This window comes from Myxocyprinus asiaticus, chromosome 14, assembly GCF_019703515.2.
Source record: "Myxocyprinus asiaticus isolate MX2 ecotype Aquarium Trade chromosome 14, UBuf_Myxa_2, whole genome shotgun sequence".
Lineage (NCBI taxonomy): Eukaryota > Metazoa > Chordata > Actinopteri > Cypriniformes > Catostomidae > Myxocyprinus > Myxocyprinus asiaticus.
This window is the reverse complement of record NC_059357.1, coordinates 30355923-30378689: the sequence shown is the minus strand read 5'-3', so window position 1 is coordinate 30378689 and position 22767 is coordinate 30355923. Positions and strand designations below refer to the sequence as shown.

Genomic DNA, 22767 nt, shown 5'->3' with positions numbered 1-22767 from the left:
AATGAAAAACACTCTTTTAGTCCCTGCTGAAGACACTGAAAAGACACTTAGTAGCAAGTAGGACTGTCGCAATTGTTAAATAATCATCTAATCGTGGTTATTTGATCTATTTGAGAGAACCGCGATTATTGTACACTTTAAATTCCAATCAAATTTTACTGTCCAAATAAGGGAATTAACGGCATATTTGAGTCTCTCATTCAACTGAACTCAAACCATATCACTGAGCCACACAGCGGATCACACTGAGTGCACTGAGGGCTGGGTAAGCTTTAATAATTTTAGGCAACAGCATCCTAAGCTGTTGTTTAAAAAAGTTAAGACACTTTTTTGATTTTTGGAAATCACAGAATCGAGTGGGAGAGAGCACCAAAGTAAACACGATCCTCTGCTGACTACGCTCTTGTTTGAATGACTACTGGAAACACACTGCGGGCTGCTCCCCTCAGATTTCGGCACACTGGCAGACTAACAGAGACATGGCATTATACTGTCATTCATCATCATTTGCTTTGTGTTCGAGTCAGGACATGACTCAGCCGAGTCATAATTCAGCATCACACGGAGAGGTTCATATTCACATACACACAAACATGCAGTCCACGCCCATCTGTCTTATATACCTTTACCAGATTTCCTCTTAACTTATTTTGGAGTAAGTGAGTAAGACCGCACACTTCACTTCCTCATTTCATCAGCAGGTGTTTAACTCTGCCTCTTAAAATAAGAAATGTTGGGAGAAGTTGTGTGCCTGCTGTGCACATTTAAAGTTGAACAGCAGAAGTGATACCCGTTTTGCAGTATATTTAAACACAGATTATCAGTAGACGGTGTGTCTTGCAAACTATCTCTTAAATGTGAATGGTCATTTTTCTTGATGTTTAAATACTTTCTTTTTTCCAGTTTAATATGCAGAGACAGGAAAGCCATTTTAAACCATGATAGTCTCTTTGAATCATGTTACTATACCTACATTTTTGCAAATTGAGTTTTACATGGCTCTTTGCACATATCGCCGCACTTTCATGGTGAAATGAACACTAAAGGCACTACACCAACAACTTTTATTCATTTTCCACACAAATTATGATTAAAAGTGATTTTCAGTTAATAAACACATGTACTCTTAAAAAAAAAAAAAAAAGATTCCATATAGAACCCAAGAGGGTTCTATCACTCGCTTCATATTTTGAACCCCTAAAAGGTTCTATTTTTAAGGGTTTTATCAAAAAAATCCTAAAGGGTTCTTTGAGCCAGGTGAAAAGATTCCATATACAGAACCGTTAGGGGTTCGTAAAATTAGTTTTTTGTTTGGTTTTTAAATTTAGTTTGAGTTTTTATTACCATAGAAACTGTTTATTGGATATGTTAATTAAATAGTTCATAAAGATACTATATCACTAAGAAAGTGAAATAACCTTATAAAACACATTTAAATATTATTTAGTAAATTAAATAATAAAACTAATTATTTAGTTTTAATAGTTTGTATTTACAACAACACAAGCAATAAAAAACATGATTTATAATACAACAGTCATAAGAATTGACTTAATAAATTCACAGGTTTATAATAATAACCTAAAAGTCTAATTAGTAGTAATATTATTTATTAAAAATTTTTTTTAAATCATTTAACATTAAACATAAATTAAAATAATAATAAATAATTCCAAACTAAGTAAAATAAATAAATGAATAAATAAATCAAAAAAACAAATGACCAACAAATAATGTAGACTATACACATGGTTGGGAGGGTTACTTCTGAAATGTATTCCACTACAGATTATAGAATACATGCTGTAAAATGTAATTTGTAACATATTCCGTTAGATTACTCAAGGTCAGTAACATATTCTAAATACTTTGGATTACTTCTTCAGCACTGGTAGATTTTATCACTTGTTTTGACTATAAAATCTCTGCCAGTTCAGTAAGACAAAATACACATGTTAAAAACACATAAAAACTTAAGTTAGTTACTGTATGTGAATATTGTTACACATGACATTTTAGATGATTCATAATAAAAGTGATAAAGGAAATCAAATCTCAATAGCAAACGATGTCTAATGTCATCTTCCACTTTCAAATGAACATGGAATATGGGATGGATGGGTATTATATAAGGTGCAGGCTTCCTTAGCTTAAACATGGTCACAGGTGCCTTTTATAGAAACATTCACTTAAAAATTACCCTGTGAAAATAATTGTACAAATGTATGTCGATAATTCAAATACCTGCCGACTGCAGCCTCAGATTTTCAGTACAGCTGTACCTTTAAAAAATACAGCCAATGAAAATAAGCGGGAGGTCCTATATGCCACCCACCATTTTTTAAAGTGGAACGGATATTTCGGCGAATAAGGAGCTGGCGGAAAAGGAGCTGGATTCAGACTCGTGCCTAAAGGACCCTTTTGTGCAAAAAGGGTTTCTTTTTTTTTTTTTGTAAATCTTTGTTAATAGAACCTTTTTGGCATAAAGTATTCTTTGGAGCTGAGTAAAGAACCCTGGGGTTCTACCAAGAGTTTTGCCTTGTTCCTCAGAAAATGCTATCTTATGACATCTAAAGACTTTAACTATAGCACATGACTTGTAAGGCGATACATTTTAATGTTTGTATTACACAACCAACTACAGTAGTTTACTTTTTTTTAAACTACTGAGTAAAGGGGGTCACACAGTAATAATGCTAAATTGCTAATTTGGTACTAGAAAAATCACTTGCCATTATATCAAACACTGCTGAAAGCTATTTGATTCATTAAATGAAGCTTAACATTGTCTTTGTGTTTGTTTTTGAGTTGCAACAGTATGCAATAGACTGGCATGTCTTAAGGTCAATATTAGCTCAAAAATGGCAAAAAAGAAACAGCTTTCTTTAGAAACTCGCCAGTCAATCATTGTTTTGAGGAATGAAGGCTATACAATGCTTGAAATTGCCAGAAAACTGAAGATTTCATACAAAGGTACGCACACCGCCGCCGCCACTCTGTGTCTGTCAGTGGCGCCCAACTCCGGAGGCTGCTAAAATTTCTGCCATGCCACGGAGTGCAACTCAAATATTTTCCATTAAATTCAACCCAAATCATTATCAATGGACATATATTATTTACTCTAGCCTTGTTCATTCTTTTAATTCTCGTCTGGTGTGAGACCGCCTTAAGAGTCCTGAAGAGCAAACTAGTCAATGTGAGCCCAACAGTGTTTGGTAAGTTACTCAAAAAAAGTCATTTATTACAAATCACTACTCTAATACTGTAATGAGATTACTGACTTTACAGATTACTTAATTGGAAAAGTAATCACATTAAAGTTATTTTCTAAAACATTTCACAGAAAAGTAAAAAAATATATCTATTTTCTTCTTGTTCAGGTACTCATTAGGGGGTGCATGCCCTTCAGCAGTCACAAAACGCAAACAAATGTAAATATCAACAATTCATGACTATATAATATTATTTTAAAAATATGTGTAAACCAAGTAAGGTAATAAAAAGTAAAAGTAAACTTAATTGAAAAAAATAATATTTTGAATTGTCATGCGCTACATTAATTTTGTATTAAAAAATTATTACAGTAATTCATTACTTTTTTAATTAAATTGCACCCAACACTGTACCTCAAAGTGTCATAGAAGCATCACAAAATGACGTTGTTGCTTCAACTATTGCGTTTTTCATCTCACTTTTTTGAAATAATCTTTTAGGCTTAGGTTTGAAGTTTAGGTTAGGGAGGCTAGTTTTATAGAGCGCTACACAGTGGACATCTCACCACGGAACTGCCATGATGTGTGGAAGGCACCACGTAATATCCTTTTGCAACATTAAGGACAACACATTCATGTAATTTTCCTGAAATCAGGCTGTGCAGGCTGATTTCCTAGAAATCTGTAGAAAACTGGCACTTTTATTTCTCTGTTTGTTTGAGCATCCCGACCTGCACGACACAGCAACATTCATTAAAAAAAATAGCTCTTTGGCTGAACTTGATTCATTCATGGACATTGGTACCACGTGTTTGAAATTAGTTTTCTTAACTTAAAATTACTACGTAATCGCAACACAAACACTTTGTGTAGAAAGAACCTGGTTGAGTTGGGTAAACTCAAAATCAGACGTGTCGATGTAACTCAAATACATCTTTTTTTATTTCTTTATGTACAAACTAGTGAAGTGAATATTAACATACTAAATACGTGCTGGTTGGAAACACAACAGAATGTAATTTAGTAACAATGCTATGGTTAGCACAGCATTTGCTCAACGAAGTGAACAATCAATATCATGTGTGACATCTACCTGTCTTCATCATTAACTCTTCTACATAATGGTAAACCCCAAAACTCAACATAACAAAACATTAAACACTAACAACTATCCCCCTTTATATTGATCTTGCACAAAAACACATAAAATAACACTTAATAATAACATTAACTCTCTCTCTATCGAGTCCCATGCTGGAAAATGGAAATCCCCTGCCCAGTTTCATCAATGCTAAATTAACACCACAAAAAGTATTATTTTAGTCCCAACTCAAATGGATTAAGTAAACTTCCATTTTACAAATTTAAATGGATAGAATGCAATGAAATCAAGTTGTGACAAAATGTTCTAGAATTGCTTTTATTTATTTAGTTTATTTTTTATTTTATTTTTTTATTGATTCAATACATTTAAAAAAAAAAAAAAAACTTGTCCCTCCCCCACCCCCAGTGGTCAATATAAATATAAATACAAATAAAGGACTTACATATATAAACAAACACAGAAAAAAAGTGATTATCCAGATAGAAAAGCAATAAATAAAAAAAATTAAAATACAATTAAAAATGACTACATATAACGAAACAACACTGCCTCTCTCCCCTACCTGTTTGTTATTGAAACCCTCCAGGAAGGCCACATATCTGCCCCATTTCTTCCTGTATGCCTCCATGTTACCCAGCCGTCTATATGCCATTTCCTTGAAAGCCGCTACCTTGCCCAATTCAGTGCACCACTCTTGAAAGGAGGGAGAACCAGCTGCCTTCCAACCCCTAAGAATAATTTGCCTCCCAAACATCACACTGGATAGAACCCACTTTTTTATATATTTGTCATTTATATCAATGACTGTCCCACCCCCCAAAATACACAGTCTGGGGCAGAGAGTAACGTCAGTGTCCAAGACCTCACTGATGAAGTTCTGGACTTCCGACCAGAACTCCTGAATCATCGAACAGAACCAAAAGGCATGGGCTATGTACCCATCTTCCAACTGGCATCTCCAACAGGTAGGTGTATCTATTAAAACAAGTCTATACAACCTAGAGAGGGTCCAATATAAACGATATATGATCTTAAATTGCATAAGACGTATCTTAGCATCTCTGAACATAGATTTGACATTTTTTAGAATCTTTTCCCTCTCCCCATCCTCCAGTGCCATGTTCAAATCCTTTTCCCATAACCCATTGAGAGATGATAAAGCACCATCGGCAAGACTCTGAATCAGCAAAGAATAATATGCCGATGCTTCGTGACCTTTCCCAAAAGCAACAATCATCACACTAAGGGTTTCCGCCGCTTCGGGGGGCTTTATACTACTTCCAAAGACAGTACATAATAAATGGCGCAACTGTAAATATCTGAAGAATTGAGACATCTGAATCCCAAATTGCTGTATTATATTATCAAAAGATCTCAATACTCAAATACATGTCTCCAAGCGTAGCAACACCCCTCTCAATCCACTCCGTCCAGCAAAAGGGGGACTTATCAATGTGTAATTTAGGGTTCAACCATATGCTTGAGGCAACATTCAGATAAACATCCAAACTGAACATGCAGGAAAACTTTGACCACACTGATTGCAAGTGCAAAATGATGGGATGAGATTTTACCATTCTGGGCAATTTCGCAGAAAGACTTTGTAATGGTGAAATAGGGACAAAGGCCTCTTGTTCAATGCAAAACCAGGGAGGAGCCCTCTCCAGTGGGAGCGACCAATGTGCCAAATGTCTGAGACCAAAAGCATGATAATAAACTAAAATGTTGCAGAGACCAAACCCAACTTTGTCAACTGGCCTGTGTAACTTAATAAAATGCATCTGAGGACATTTACCATTCCAAATGAAGGATTTGGCTATACTATCAAATTGTTTAAAATAAATGAGGGGAATTCCAATGGGAAGTAGTTGAATTTTGAAATATAATTCATTTTTATAACATTAACCTTCTTTAAAATGTAAAGAAGCTCACCTGTCCACATCACTCAAAAACCTTTTTATTAAAGGGTCAAAATTAACTCTAATTAAATCACTAAAACTTGATGGAAATAAAATGCCCAAATACTTAATGCTCTGCTTGGGCCACTGGAAGGTGCTCGGCTGAAAAGCTGTTACAGGGCAATATGCTGTCAGAGCCAAAGCTTCGGATTTAGACCAATTAACTCTGTATCCTGAGAACTTTTTTAATAATTTTAATAATTAATAATTCTGTGGAGGCAAGGCATAGATCTAATGGGGTCGGAGACAAATAATAAAATATCATCTGCTTAAAGCAGAAGCTTATGCGCCACACCTCCCGCCACCACCCCTGGAAAATCATCTTCCCTTCTTATCGTGGTTGCTAATGGTTCCATGGCAAGATAGAACAATAATGGGGAAAGAGGGCAACCCTGCCAGGTGCCCCTATCCAGAGTAAAATAATCTGAAATTAATCAATTTGTTTGTACCGCCACTACCGGGTGTCTATAAAGTAACTTAATCCACCCAATAGAAGTATTCCCAAACCCATACATTTCCAAAATCATAAAAAGATAATCTCATTCTACAATATCAAATGCTTTTTTGGCGTCAAGTGAGATGGCTGCGACTGGAGTCTGATCATTCGCCACTGACCATATAATATTAATGAGACGCCTAATGTTATCAGAAGGACTATGGCCCCGAATAAACCACACCTGATCTATATGTATAAGAGATGTCGTAACTTTGCTTAATCGGTTAGCCAAAATTGTTGACAATATTTTAACGTCTAGCTGGATCAAGGAAATTGGACGGTAACTCTCGCTTGGATCTTTGTCCTTTTTAAGAATCAGACCGATCCGGGCTTGTGTCATGGTTGGCGGAAGCTTTCCATTCTTTAATGATTCTGTATAAACTTCTAGCAAAAGTGGAGCCAGTTCTGTAGCATAGGATCTAAAAAATTCAGTGGCAAATTTGAGACTTGCCTGTAGGCAAGGCCATAATTACCTTGCCAAGCTCCTCCAAGGTTATCTTTGAATCAAGAGAATTTAGGGAGTTCTAATGGTTCCACAAAGTTTCTAATTACTTCATCAGTAGACGAAGACGTGGAACTATAGCAATCAAGATAGAATTCTTTAAAAGCATTATTACTATCAATGGCTGAAGTAAATATTTCACCACCAGTAGATTTCACTGAGGGAATGGTAGAAAAAGACTCTCTCTGTTTTATATATCTAACCTAAAGCTTCCCTGCTTTTTCCCCGACTCAAAGTATGACTGTCTTGCCCTGAATAGCCAAAACTCCACCTTCCGCGACAAAACAGTATTATATCTGTATTTCAATCGGATCAATTCTCTGAGGCCATCAGATGACATTTGGCACTTTAGATCTGCCTCTGCACTTTTAATATTCCCTTCCAACTCCACAAGTTCCCGTGCTTTGGATTTTTTGATGAATGAGGCATACTGTATGATCTGACCCCTAAGAACCGCCTTAAGTGCCTCCTAGGCCATGCCCACAGAGTATACTGAGGACCAGTTGGTCTCCATATAGACACTGATTTCAGCCTTTAGCATTTGTTGGAGGCATAAGCACAAAGGACATGCAGATACATCCACAAACTGTCCCGAAGGAGTGTTATTCCACAAAACAAACTCCAGCCGCTACGCGGAACCAACACAAAAAGAAACAAAGAAGGCACCCAGTTTCCTCGAACAGTCAAGTGAATGTTCAGTGAGTCAGGTCCACTCGGCTGCATCGAGAGCAATGATTTACTCATTCAACTGACTTTATGAAGGACATCGCTTGCTGTGGGCATGTAAATATTTTGCGGCCATCCTTAGTATCTATTTAGTTTGGCCAGGAACATCAGTGCATGATGTAAGAGTTTCTTGCATTCCTTGAATCAATCACATTTCTCTCATCAAATTCACAAAGTCTGGGAAAAAGAAAATGCTGTGGTTCTTCCAAGAAAGCCTTCCTTTACTCCTCGCGTAACACAAGATCTTTACCGGATGATCTCTGAAATTTGGCCAGAATTGATCGAGGCCTGTCTCTGTGGAGCCGGAACTCTGTGAGCTCGCTCAATTACCAGCTTATAGCCTGTTATGTCGAGCAGACTCGGGAAGAGCTCGTCTAGGAATTTCACCATATCTCGGCCTTCTTCGTCCTCAGGAATTCCAACAATTTGGACGTTGTTTTGCCGGTTACGATTCTCAAGGTCTTCCAACTTTTCCCAAACGCGCTCCAAGTCTGTCTTGGTCACTAGCCGGTTAGCAGCTAATTCCCTCTCCGATGACTCCAGATAATCTGTTTCTCAATATCTGCCACTCTTGTAACCAACTCAGTGAATTTCATCTCCATGGCAGTGATCAATCGACGTATTACAGCAAGATTCTCCAAGTCAGCAACCTTCGCCAGCATTGCCGACATGTTCAACAGTTGACGCTGAATCTCTCCCACCGCACAGTCCAAACTGAGTCCCCGGTCTGTGGCCCTGTCAGGGGTATTAGCTTGAGCTTGTAAGTGTCTTTTAATGTCTCCAGAGCCATTAAATTCTTCTTTTTTTTTTTTTATTCTTTGACATATTATCTTCAGAGAACAGTTATGGAACAGGGTGTATCAAATCTCACCGGTTTATGACACAAAAAGTATTAAAAACTAGCAAAGTGCGCAGAGCTTGCCGTTCACACGCCCGACCCTCGCATTGTGTTGTTTTAGTTCATTTTAATTAAGTAAAATTAACAAGCAGCAAAAAGGATTTTTTTTGAGTGTTGGCTCATCCAATGCCATGAGTTTGGGGCAGGACTATCTGTTTGTTAGAGGGGGAGTATTCAGGAATTTTCGTTATTTTTGCAATTTCAGCTAAAATGGAATGAAAAAATTAATAATCAGTGGGATTGTAAAGACACAATTTAAAATGCATAATAGCACTACTCTAACTTTTATTTTTCCACATAAAGGACATGAAATATCACACAGACACAAAGACAGAATTTAAAAATGATGTTAAAAGTTTACTGTGCAGCATCCAAATAAATTCCATTGTTTTCTCTCCCAGAAGAGCAGTGAAATTCTGTGTCACATCTAAAAGTTTGTTTGGCCCTGGACCTCTCTGTCTGTCCCTGCAGGACCCTGCTTGAGTGCTTTTCAGTCATGTTGGAGAGCAGTGTAAACCGAACTAGCGGAAGCCCTTACCACATGCTCCTGCGGCTCCATCCGATTTTAGAGAAAAACACAAACCAAAAGCACCTCATCAGCCAATGGGCTGCAGCCTTGCTCCTCCAAGCTACCAGTACAGGGGAACTGCACCAAGCTGTTTTGTGTGAAAGTGAAACACTGTGAGGCAGATCTGATCTGAGGCCCTGACCAACTCTCTTCCACTGACTGTGATGGTAAAACTCTTATGGCTAGGACACAATGTAAACTAAATTAAGAAAGTGCTGATTAGAAAAGTAAAAAATAGCAGTTTAGTTAGCTGGAAAAACTTCAGTGAAAGTATGAGTTATTTCTGCAGGATGTTTTTGTACTGTAGCAACAAAAACTGACTATTTGTATTCTAGTCCAGTTACAGCACCACTTCCTTAAAGGGATAGTTTACCAAAAAATAAATTACAATAATTCTGTCATCATTTCCTCACACTTATGTCATTCCAAACCAATATGACTTTCTTTCTTCAGTGGAACACTAAAGAAGATGTGAGACAGAATGTTACCCTCTGTCGCCATTTACTTTGCATAATTTTTCCATACAATGAAGGTGAATGGTGACTGAGGTGACAAGCTTCTCACAATAAGTTGCTGGAATTTTGGCCCATTCCTCCAGACAGAACTGGTGTAATTGAGTCAGGTTTGTAGGCCTCCTTGCTCGCACACGCTTTTTCAGTTCTGCAAATGTTCTATCAGCCTGAGGTCAGGGCTTTGTGATGGCCACTCCAATACCTTGAATTTGTTGTCCTAGGTTGCCTATTAAAGCCTGTAGACTGATTTTCATGCGAAGGGAGTGGGTCGCTTTTGCCGGGAAAATCCATAGGATGTGATGTTTATGCGCGCTCCCGAGAGCCTTGCCTCAGTGCTTCTCTTCCACTGTTCAACAACGTCAACAAACAGCAACACTAAGTAACGTTATTTTAGAGATGGAATCCAGCAAACGTCCGGCTCCCAGCACAACACCGACTCCTACACAAACTCAGAGTAAGCCCAAAAAACCCCCCAAAAAAACATTTACTGAATCCCGTCTGGCTAAGCGGAAACATGATCGTGGTCGAGCAAAAACTAGAGTGAACATCGGCAGAACATTTGATTACTGGAGGGAACTTCTTTGGTTTTGGGGGATCAAAACCGACCCTGAATTGACGTTCTTCTTATTGGACAGGTAAGAATACATAACTGCAAAGCATGTGAAATAGAGTGCCATAAGGATTGATCTGTGTAATTTTAGCTGACTTGATCTTGCCTGCTACCGCTGACGAATTGCAAGCTACCTTGCTTCGTAACTTTCAAATAATTTCAACGATCTTCTATTTATACTAAAAGTCAGGTATGCTGATTCACAGTAACTGACATAATGTTAATCTGTAATTATTCAAGGTAAACTACGATAACATATTGAATGCTAGACAATGTTCAAGATAATGCAAAAAGACCCATTCATTAGTGTAACGTAACTTGGTTATACCGAAAATATATACAATCTATTATTATAAAACAATAGCGCATCGATATATCAAAATGACATTTGTGGTGGAATCAGATCAATACTGAATTGTGTCAACATATTTATAATGTAAATTCTATTTTATAAATGGCTACTGTTATCATCCACCAAATTGAGCTAACAGCTATTGATAAAGCTGGTTAGCTAGCTAACGCACACATAGGCTATCGTATAAATGCAGTCAATGTATCATGCAAAGAAAAGTGATTACTTCAAACTACAGTCTCGCATAGTCGGACCTATTTCCACACTTTGTTTTAGCCCTGTTCCAGCACTGGAGAGTCAAATATAATATGCAGTCTCAAAGTTTGTAGTAAAACAATCATAACTGTGTCATTTTAATTATGCTACCTCATCTGTGATCATGATGCCGGTGAATCACGTTCAGTCTCGCTTCCCTATGGAGTCATGCTCGCTCGCGTCCCTATACAGCGTGTGCGCGCGATCACGAGCAACAGGCTGCAGTTCACTTAACGGCCACAGGTGATGCCTTTGGTTTTGTATCGTTATGTTCGGTGTTAAAAATGCCAGTGTGAACACTAAGCAAACCAGGACTAAATGTATCATTTTCTTTTTTGGTCCGGACCAAGAGCACCAAGAGAACCGAACTACAAGTGTGAACACACCCTTACTACATGTTTTATTTATACATAATAACAATGATTAGGCTGGTTTATTCCTCTGTATTATTAATCACTCTGCCAGAGATTTTACATGCAAATTGTCCAAATGCATCATTTGAATCAACTCATTAATGTCCTCAGAACAGATCGCACACTGCATTACTGTTTGGCTGTCCACAACTATGTAAACTCCACTTTGAGTTTTGTTCTTAATCATCAGTTAGTCAGTCAGAACTATGCAATTAGACAAAATGCCTTTTCAAAACATTATTGAGCTTAGTCTACCTGCAGATCTCTAACAGGGCGGACACACCATGACTACTGAGTACATTTACAACTGTTCCAGTTGAGTAAGCTGAAAGGGAATGCTTTTCAAGTTTGATAAGGTCTCTCCTAAAATCCTTGCCTCATTAATAAGGGTTTCTGAATCTTACATACTGCACCTTTAACTAAAGGCTGATGTCTTGAGATGTTGCTTCAATATATCCACATAATTTTCCTCCCTCATGATGCCATCTATTTTGTGATGCCATCTATTTTGCTGCCACCCACATGCTTCATGGTTGGGATAGTGTTCTTCAGCTTGCAAGCCTCACCCTTTTTCCTCCAAACATATCGATGGTCATTATGGCCAAACAGTTCAATTTTTGTTTCATTAGACCAGAGGACATTTCTCCAAATTGTAAGATCTTTGTCCCCATGTGCACTTGCAAACTGTAGTCTGGCTTTTTTATGGTGATTTTTGAGCAGTGTCTTCTTCCTTGCTGATCAGCCTTTCAGATTATGTCGATATAGGACTCGTTTTACTGTGGATATAGATACTTGTCTACTTGTTTCCTCCAGCATCTTCAGAAGGTCCTTTGCTGTTGTTCTGGGATTGATCTGCACTTTTCGCACCAAATTATGTTCATCCCAGGAGACTGAATGTGTCTCCTTCCTGAACGGTATGATGGCTGCGTGGTCCCATGGTGTTTATACTTGCGTACTATTGTTTGTACAGATGAATGTGGTACTTTCAGGTGTTTGGAAATTGCTCCCAAGGATGTACCAGACTTGTGGAGGTCCACAATTTTTTTTTCTGAGGTCTTGGCTGATTTCTTTTGATTTTCAGAATTTTTCAGAAAGGCTGTTGCTGAAATTTGGTATTGATCAGATGTGGCACTGGTATAGTTTGGTATTGATTCTCGGTGACAGACACAAATAGCAGGCTTAGATCACAATCCCCATTTATAAAAACCTGATAAAGGACTGTCCAGATATAAAACAAGATATTCTAAAAATGCTAATCAATCAGATCAATGACAGAAATACGTGGCTGTTTCAAATTAAACATAATAAATCCATTGTTTTGGGTTGAAGAGGGAGTCAGCACACTCCAGCTGTGATGCAATCATTTGGAATCGGACACCATTTCAAGCAAACGCTAACAATTCCACCTTTGTCAGATAGGATGCCATGCACATGAACCTAAAAGCCAATCTGATGGCATTCCAATAACAGAAAGAGGCGCTTTCTTCTGCTCTCTACAGTCAGGTGTAGCATGTGTTTGACTTGGAATGCTTTTTCATGTGTATTTGTGGAGTCTTAAGGAATGGGAATCTATGCTCAAACATTTCTATATAGAATTTTGAGATGAACAGCAAGATGCAGGCCATTTTAATCTCGTTAACAAAATCACTGATGAAAACGCTCATTGACGAAGGGTCACAAATATCGTATAACAAATACGAGATGAAAAAGACGCATTGTGGCGATTATTAAGCGATTTTATTAAAGCGTTGACGAAAATATGACAAGAAAAAAATAATGCTGCAAGATAGTAACAGTGCAAGATATAAACAGAAGAAGGAACATCTAGAGAAAAATCTATTTATAGAAGAAGATATTAGATATTGGTCATATAATCCAATAATCCAGTTTGTTGTGGATTTCCTCAAAAATCAATAAGTCTCCAAAGCATGAAGTATTCAGAATACAGTAGGCTAACTTCTGAAGAGTAGTTTAGTATATTCATTATATGCTATTATTTCAGCTGCTCAGGTTTTCAAAACAAGAACAGTTGTAGAGTACGTTGTATGTATCTTTATGTTTGATAGATGTTTAAAGGAATATTCTGGGTTCAATACAAGTTAAGCTCAATCAACAGCATTTGTGGCATAATATTGATAACCACAAAAATTCATTTGACTCATCCCTCCTTTTCTTAAAAAAAAGCAAAAATCTGTGTTACAGTGACACACTTACAATGGAAGTGAATGGGGCAAATCCATAAAAGTTAAAATACTGTTTTTAATCACTGTTTTAAAAGTATAGCAACAAGACTTAAACAATATGCGTGTCAACATGATTTTAGTGTGATAAAACACTTACTAACCTTTTCTGTGTAAAGTTATAGACAATTTTACTACTTCTTTGCCCTGAAGATGTAACATCAACAAACCCTAAAACGACTGTAAAAATGAAGATTTAAACAACTTTACAGCTCAAATAATACATGAGTTTTAACAGAAGAATTAAAGTGCTTTTATAAAATTATAAGCTTCACATTTCTGCCTTTAACCCTCCAAAAATCGGCCCCATTCACTTCTATTGTAAGTGCCTCACTTTAACTTAAATTTTTGCCTTTTTTTAAAAATAGAATAAACAGTCATTTCTTTTTTTTTTTTTTTTTAATAAGTATTATGCCACAAATGCTGTTGATTGAGCTAAATTTTTATTGAACCCGGAATATTCCTTTAAATTAAGAAAATGTAAAAAATTTTCTACATGTTTGAATATTTGAATGTTTGGTCTATTACAGTTTGACAAGTTTTTTGTCATTGTACACATTATCAAGCCATTTTATTCAGAGTAAAACTAACCAAAATGAATGAACATGACATGATGAAATACTGACTCATTTTAAAGGATATTTTCATCAAAAGACTATATGATAATAAACAATTATTATATATATATATATATATATATATATATATATATATATATATATATATATATATATATATATATATTTATTTTTTTTTTTTTTTTTTTTTTTTAATTAACACTGGTTGCAGGACATTTTCTCTGTTCATACATAGTTTGAGTATCATAAAAACTGTTTAATTTTGTTTTATTTTGAAAGGACAGATCACACAAAAAATAACATTCGGTCATCATTAATTATTCCTTTAAGTTTAAAAGTTGTAAAGTTTCAAACACATCTTTTAGCAACATAACAAATGTCTGGCACAGTTGTGAATGGTTAAAAAGATTTTGTCCACATCCTTTGACACTATAATTTAGGGTTTGAACAGTAAACGATTTAAACGCCTTTGTATTGATACAGTGTTTGCTCAACCAGGAAGAACAGATAATATCTCCTATAGTCAACAGCAAGTCAAAATGTTTGCCTTTTGTGATTTTTTTCATAAGCACCACATTCATGGTAATTTTGTGTCATTTAGTTTGAAAATAACTTTTTATATTATTGTCATTGTTACAATAAAAGCATTGCTGTCATGTGGCACTGCATATGATGCTAGACGATTTCAGTTAGGTCACAGACTGGTCTTAGGGTCAGATTGGACTATATGGTGAATATATTTTGTACTTCACACCATATGATATATCAGTAACACCATAGAGTCTATTGGTTTGTTGTATTTTTTTTTTCTGTTAACAAGTAAAACGCATTGTTTATTTTATTCCAACTTAAATATCATTGATGTTTTACTTCCATTTATTAAACTGTATAATCCTATACATGCATTATGTAGTATTTGGATAACATTTTTGTAATAACAATGATTATTAGTGATTATATTAATAGCTATTATATAATATTGTCTAATTTTGTTATTATTATTCAGTATTATTATGTTTATGACAGGAGGAAAAATCTTAATGAGGCAGTCTTAAGGTGTGTTCACACTTGACAGGTTTGGTTAGATTAAAACGAACTCTGGTGCGATTGCTCTGTTAGTGAGGTTCATTTGAACAAGTGTGAACGCTGCCATCCGAACCTTGGTGAGCACCAAACATGTGGACCTGGAAGAATTCCTGGTGCTGTTTTGACTACTTTACACATTTTATTAGCTCTTCATTGTTCTCAGCTGGTAAAAATACCACCATATATACATATATAAATATAATGAGCGCATTTCGCCCAGCAGCCAGCATTGTTTTGGATGTTTGGCAAGTTCCGTCAAAAAATATACGTCATAAAAGCTGTCCAATCAGGTTGTGACTTTTTCCTGATGCCTTTGGTTTTGTATCGTTATGTTCGGTGTTAAAAATGCCAGTGTGAACACTAAGCAAACCAGGACTAAATGTATCATTTTCTTTTTTGGTCCGGACCAAGAGCACCAAGAGAACCGAACTACAAGTGTGAACACACCCTTACTACATGTTTTATTTATACATAATAACAATGATTAGGCTGGTTTATTCCTCTGTATTATTAATCACTCTGCCAGAGATTTTACATGCAAATTGTCCAAATGCATCATTTGAATCAACTCATTAATGTCCTCAGAACAGATCGCACACTGCATTACTGTTTGGCTGTCCACAACTATGTAAACTCCACTTTGAGTTTTGTTCTTAATCATCAGTTAGTCAGTCAGAACTATGCAATTAGACAAAATGCCTTTTCAAAACATTATTGAGCTTAGTCTACCTGCAGATCTCTAACAGGGCGGACACACCATGACTACTGAGTACATTTACAACTGTTCCAGTTGAGTAAGCTGAAAGGGAATGCTTTTCAAGTTTGATAAGGTCTCTCCTAAAATCCTTGCCATTGTGAAACTAAGCATGCATTGACATGCCTTTTAATTTGTTAGGCAAAGCTGAGATCAGATATAGGGCATCTGGTAAACTGACATAGTGGATCCTTGTCTAATCCATCTCTCAACAGTCACGTGACATCTTCACACCATGCACAACTCACAAGCAGGGAATACAGGTAAGGTGTGCTTCAAAAGGGCAACAGCATTGATAAGGCTCTAATTCCATTCACAATTTAAATGAAACTAGGACTAAAAAGAAGGTTTCCATGTTAAAACAAATATCAACTCACAACAAAGATGGCAAAAAATGCACATTTACAGCATTCTTCTCAACTATGGACATGTTCCAGTATATCTGACAAACAGAAACTGTCCAAAAACCTTGTCTGACTTTTGAACAGTTTATCTATTATTTTTATCATTTACATTTTCCTAACAAATTTATTTTTGCGAAATGTTAAACTTGAAAAGTGCACTTGGGCTATCTTTAGTCAATTCCACTTGGTTTGATATCTACATTTAAATGTACAGTACAGTTGTGACTGTATCTGTATAGCAAGTACCAAATAAATAAATATAAAGCACACACTGCCATGCACAGCATCTCAACTTTTGCATTTCACTTTAGACTTAATGCATTTTAACAATAATCAGAATTTCCTGTTTCTCAGTGGCTTAATGGTGTCAGATTAAAGGTAGTGTAATGAGCTGTACATGACCCCTTTATGTGTGTTCAGAGCAAGCAAAAACACTAGTTTCTCATCACTCTTTTAACTAAGGCATGCATCAGACATTGAGTTCATAGTGTTGAAACTGCAAGATCAACTCGTCACATCCTATTAGATGACATGTAATGGAGGGTGAATGACTAATACGACTAAATGGAACTACAGATTTTATGGGTACGGTAATCAAAATATGCGCAAATTACTTTTCATCCCTGTCTTCTCTAAATAGCACTAATTCATCTGTTCCATCGGTTTAAGCACGCGTGTAACAGGCACGCGAAGGCGCATTGAAAGTTACTTCAACAACTTAATTCTTGCACGATGTACTTATACACTTACATACAGTCAAGTATAGCCTACACATATGGACCACCAAGTACAATAATACTATCACTATTACGTTTTGGTAATAGCCTATATATTATTATAACCTGACACAAATCAATGTTATACGTGTGTCGGACGCGCGAGGTGCTTCGAAAATTTGCGATCGACTTTCTTCGGCTCTAAAGTTACACAGAAGTCCTCACCTTACTTTGATAGTTAATGTAAGTAAACATTACATCCTCTTCTTCTAAAGAATAAAGTATTTTACCTGTTAAAGATCACTTCCTGGTGTTTAATTTGACAGCTCCATTGTGGCACCTTGAAGTCTTCGGTGTTTAAAACAGCTGAACTCTGTCGCAACAGCTCGCGAGACTCCTTGAATAATTCCACCTGCAGCTGAATTGCAGCTGTCAATCAGAGAGCTGTTGGCAAGAGTGGGCGGAGTTATTGGAGGACATCGCTATATAAACTCACAGTGGCGAAGTCAAAATTGCAAACAACACAGCAAGCAGAAGCCTACCACTTACAGTGTAATGTGTTTCCCACAAGATAAAATCGCAGAACAGTTTAACGGTTTAAAGCTTTATGTGCTATGTATATGAGAGAAAAATTGTTCATGAGAAAAATAAATAAATTAGATTGACTCTATATGAGTAATTTTATATTATAGGCTACTATTTGATATATTAATTATATAATTTTTTTTTTCTTCAAAATATTGTATATTTATATCCCAGATAGCCAGGGTTGGGAGGGTTACTTCTGAAATGTATTTCACTACAGATTACAGAATACATGCTGTAAAATGTAATTTGTAACGTATTTCGTTAGATTACTCAAGGTCAGTAACATATTCTAAATACTTTGGATTACTTCTTCAACACTGGTAGATTTTTTCACTTGTTTTGACTGTAAAAACTCTGCCAGTACAGTAAGACAAAATACACATGTTAAAAATACATTCTCTGAAAAACCTAAATATCTTATGCAGTGTTGTTTCTGAAACAAGATCAATCTAATTGAACTTGTTTTAACGATTTTTTAATTTTTTTTACAGGAAAACAATTCAAAAATTATTGTCAAGAATAAGATTTTTGCCCTAATATCAAAGGACTTATTAGAAAAAAAGAAATTATGATCCAACGTGAATTTTCTTGATAAAATAATATGATCATGTCTGGTAACATGTACATGTAAAATTGCTAGAAATAGCATTTTAGCTTAGCATAAAGCTGACAATTTACACAAGGTTTATTACTATTTCTTCTGCTCCAAACTTACTTCAAACTTACTTCTCTGTCTGCTCGTATGAATGTAACACATCATAAGAAAGTGTTTCAGCGCTGTTCAAATGCGCTTTGGATCACATCATTTATATGTATAAATGTTTTCCATCTGAAAGGACTAAATATTAAATGAAACAAATGACAATAAAATGCAAAGTAATCTCTTCAGTAATCAAAATACTTTTTGAATGTAACTGTATTCTAATTACCAATGATTTAAATTGTAACTGTAGTGGAATACAGTTACTTATATTTTGTATTTTAAATACATAATCCTGTTACATGTACTCCGTTACTCCCCAACATTGCAGATAGCACACATATGTCCCTGAGATGTCTGTTTAAGATCTTTTGATCTGGAAAGCATCACAATCTGTTAAACATCTTAAAAAGGTCAGATTTATGAACATTCCAAATCATGAACATCTCAAAGACATGTGCAGAATGTCTAATAGACATCTGAGAGGAAACAGATACAATATGTCAAATAGACGTATTGAAGATTAGCAAACGACGTAAAATAGACGCCTTCCAGATCCAATCACACACATCTAATAGACGTCTAGGAGATGTACTGTACGTGTGCTATCAGGGATATATAGGCTAGATATAAATATAAATAAATATGTCCTTATGTATTTGTTTTTGCAAATTGCAACATAGCACAGCAACTTAAGCAAATAAATATATTTAATGCATAATATTATAAGAAAATATAATTATTTAATATATAATATTATATATTTGTACATCAATATAATTATACTATAAATATAATGTTATACTATAAATATAATGACATATATATATATATATATATATATATATATATATATATATATATATATATATATATATATATTAGTCTATCACGCTTACAATTTTGTTTTATTCATATTACATTGTAATAACATGTTAAATGTGATAATATTGTCTAAGACAGTGTAGTCATCTATATGCATTGCCACAGCTTGCTGCTGTGTTATTATGAAATACTGAATTAATAAACTAATTTGCTTATGATTAACACTAAAATATGTATCATTTTGTGAACACTGGTGTGATGCGAATTTTAATTATTCTAACAATTGCCTTAATAACTAAGTCATTAATACAATTCTGAAAGGCTTTGTGGTTCATCTTAAATCAGTAACAATGAAAGGTGCAAAATGATCTGTCTCATCCTAAGTTAGTTTTGAAAAGATCCGTCCTGATGGACTACATGATCTGTTCTGTTCTAAATTATGTTAGACTTGAAGTGTCATGACAATACTGTAAAGATTCAGCTGCCACACAAATTTCTAAACTATATATATATATATATATATATATATATATATATATATATATATATATATACACACACACACACACACACACACACACACACACACACACACACACACACACACACACACACACACACACCTGTTTGGCATAGGGAAACTGTTCCTTACTCCAGGTTTTGACAAATAGTTCCAACATGAGCTCAGTGGCAGTGGCACAGAACATGCAAATATATTCCCCAAAACATTTGTTTATGGAAACAGTTACTGGAATGTCACACTGTGGTTCCAGAGGTACTATGTTTTATTAGAGTCTTACTCTATACTGAAATGAGCATATAATTTGATTTATACAGACTCTAAATGAGTCTCAATGAACAATGTTACACTAGATCATTGCAGACAAGGAGATGTATTATTTGAACTATTGTGTATATACTTTTTGATTGTCAGTTATAAATGGAACCACAAGTCAGACAGAAACTAAGATACAATTTGCAAAAAATATATGTATATATATATAAAAAAAAAATAATCCTCTCTGATAGCCTAATTAAATATCCCATTGCCTAGATTTTGGACATGTTAGGTAAATGTACTGTACAACAAACATGACTACATTTCATATCAAAGACCCTAATCCAGACATCACAGATGTTTAACGCTTATCAGCGACAAGTTCACCTACTACAGAAGTCGGTCAATTAGCTAAAAAGTGTGCCCTCCAGTGGCAAAATACAGAGGAACTATAGTAACTTCAAAATTCAATTTTTTTATTTTGTTGTATTCTTTGTTAATAGTAATTCACTTGTACGTCTCACAGAGTGAAACCATCTCTCCATTGTTGACTGGATTATTTTGTTTTTGATGGCACCTGTTGCAGGGTGGCATTCTGCTGCTCAGAAGTAGCCTTGTTATCTGCTTTTACAAAGTGAAGATAAATGTTTATTCAATTGAAATTTTTACAAGGGACGGGAGATAGTTTGTTTCAAAGGAAAGGAGATACTGTAGATAGGGGGGTTATCACATTACTAATTGCTTTACATTTAAGTTACTTTCTAAAACACTTTTCCGCTCAGGGGCAGAATGACCATAGGGAAAACCGGGACTTTCCTGGTGGGCCGGCCGCAAAACGGCGCCACGGTATGCCGCAGGGGGCCACGATATGCAGAAAAGGACAGCGACACCCCCACAACTGTTGGCCTGTTTCTATGTAAAATCCAGGGCAGGATTCTCTTCCCTGTCCACCCCTGTTTCCACTCAACAAATTCAAAATAATGTCTATATTTCTTCCTTGTTCATTGTTACACACAAGTCATAAGCTCAGCACCTCACATTTCTCCTTCACCATGACTCGTTATGGGGCCATAATTCATGTATTCTACATAAACAGTATATTAGAAATAAGAATAACCCTATAATGTACTTAAAAATAATTAAATTAATTGAAAGTCAGTAACTGTAATCAGTGGCTGTATGTATAAAACTTCTCAGAAATGCTCTTAAGAATAGTCTTTTGACTTAAATGTCAAAAAATTCTTAGCAAAGAGTAGGACTTGTGTAAGAGTAGGAGCTTTTTATAAAGATGCTAAAAGCAACTTTCAGCAAAGTCTAAGACTGATTCTTAAGTGCTGACTGTGGTGATACTTAAGTGTTGTGAAATAAGGACTACAATGATGTCTACCCAAAATTGGCGCCCTCAAACTCTGAATCAGACAATAGTGAGCTAAACGTTGATTTTTGTCAGCATATTGGTGTGCATGTCAATGAGCTTACTGACATATTTTTTACAGTATTTATCGTTTTCTGTAAATTTTTGGGATACTCAATTTGGAACACGTGAAACAATGAAAATGCCAGACCCATTGCAAGTGAAATGTCAACTCCTCCATTGTCATGGACCATGACATTTCCATCCATTTTGATTGTTACATTTGTGACATCAAGTGGACTCCCATCACAGCTACCTAACACCAGCATGGGTGTTGGAGTCACCGGATCCTGACAATGAAAAAAGACCTGTCAGACCTAGCATCATAAACAACATCTCAAATCAAAGTAGGGTTTGGTGATGGACTAGTAGATGATGATGATTTAGGAGATAATGATGATAACTTAATAAACTTACCTTATCAATAGTGAAAAGTTAATCTTGGTTAATCTGGGCAGGAACAGGACAGCTGCATTGACCATTTGGCCTGTACACAATGAATAAAAACTCTAGTGAAAAGGATATTCATTTCAAGAACTATCCTTATTTTAGTTTATAAACTCTTTAAAATGCAACAATTAACACATTTCAAGTTTGTTTAAAATATTTAAAAATATTTTCTACAGAAGTTGGACTAAAAGTGGTATTGAGCAGGTTTCTTATGTGCAAGTAAAGAAGCAGTGTATTTTTATGTCATAGAGAACAAAAGAGAACCATAAAGCATGCATCTGTTTAGACTGCTTACACCTCACCCATTTGGATTAGTGTGTTGTTACTGATTGTGCATTGCATTCATGTGCTTAGCAGACATATCTGTGATTGATTACAATGCTCAACCCTTCAATAACAGAAAACGAAGAATACTTTAATGCACTTACATATCCAGTTCCATACTTTTCATGCAGGAATGGGTGCTGGATGAGGAGCGTCTTCAGAAGATCCACATACTGTCTGTGACTTGGATACCTGCCATGGATTTAAGTGGAACTAATTTTAACGACACTTCATTTATAAGCAACATCAGATCCTCATATTTTAACCTATTCCATTCTATATTCATATTAGCACACAATCCAT

The 22767-nt window shown here is 35.6% G+C and overlaps 1 protein-coding gene across 1 annotated transcript in view; it reads right to left on the bottom strand.

The window, feature by feature from the left end:
* LOC127452339 (caspase recruitment domain-containing protein 11-like) overlaps nucleotides 1-17794 on the bottom strand; it is a 59528-nt gene extending 41734 nt beyond the window's left edge. The window contains exon 1 of the mRNA XM_051717753.1: nucleotides 17676-17794. The gene's annotated coding sequence lies outside the window, so the exon portion shown is untranslated. The remainder of the gene's footprint in view (nucleotides 1-17675) is intronic.
* Nucleotides 17795-22767: the final 4973 nt, after the last annotated feature.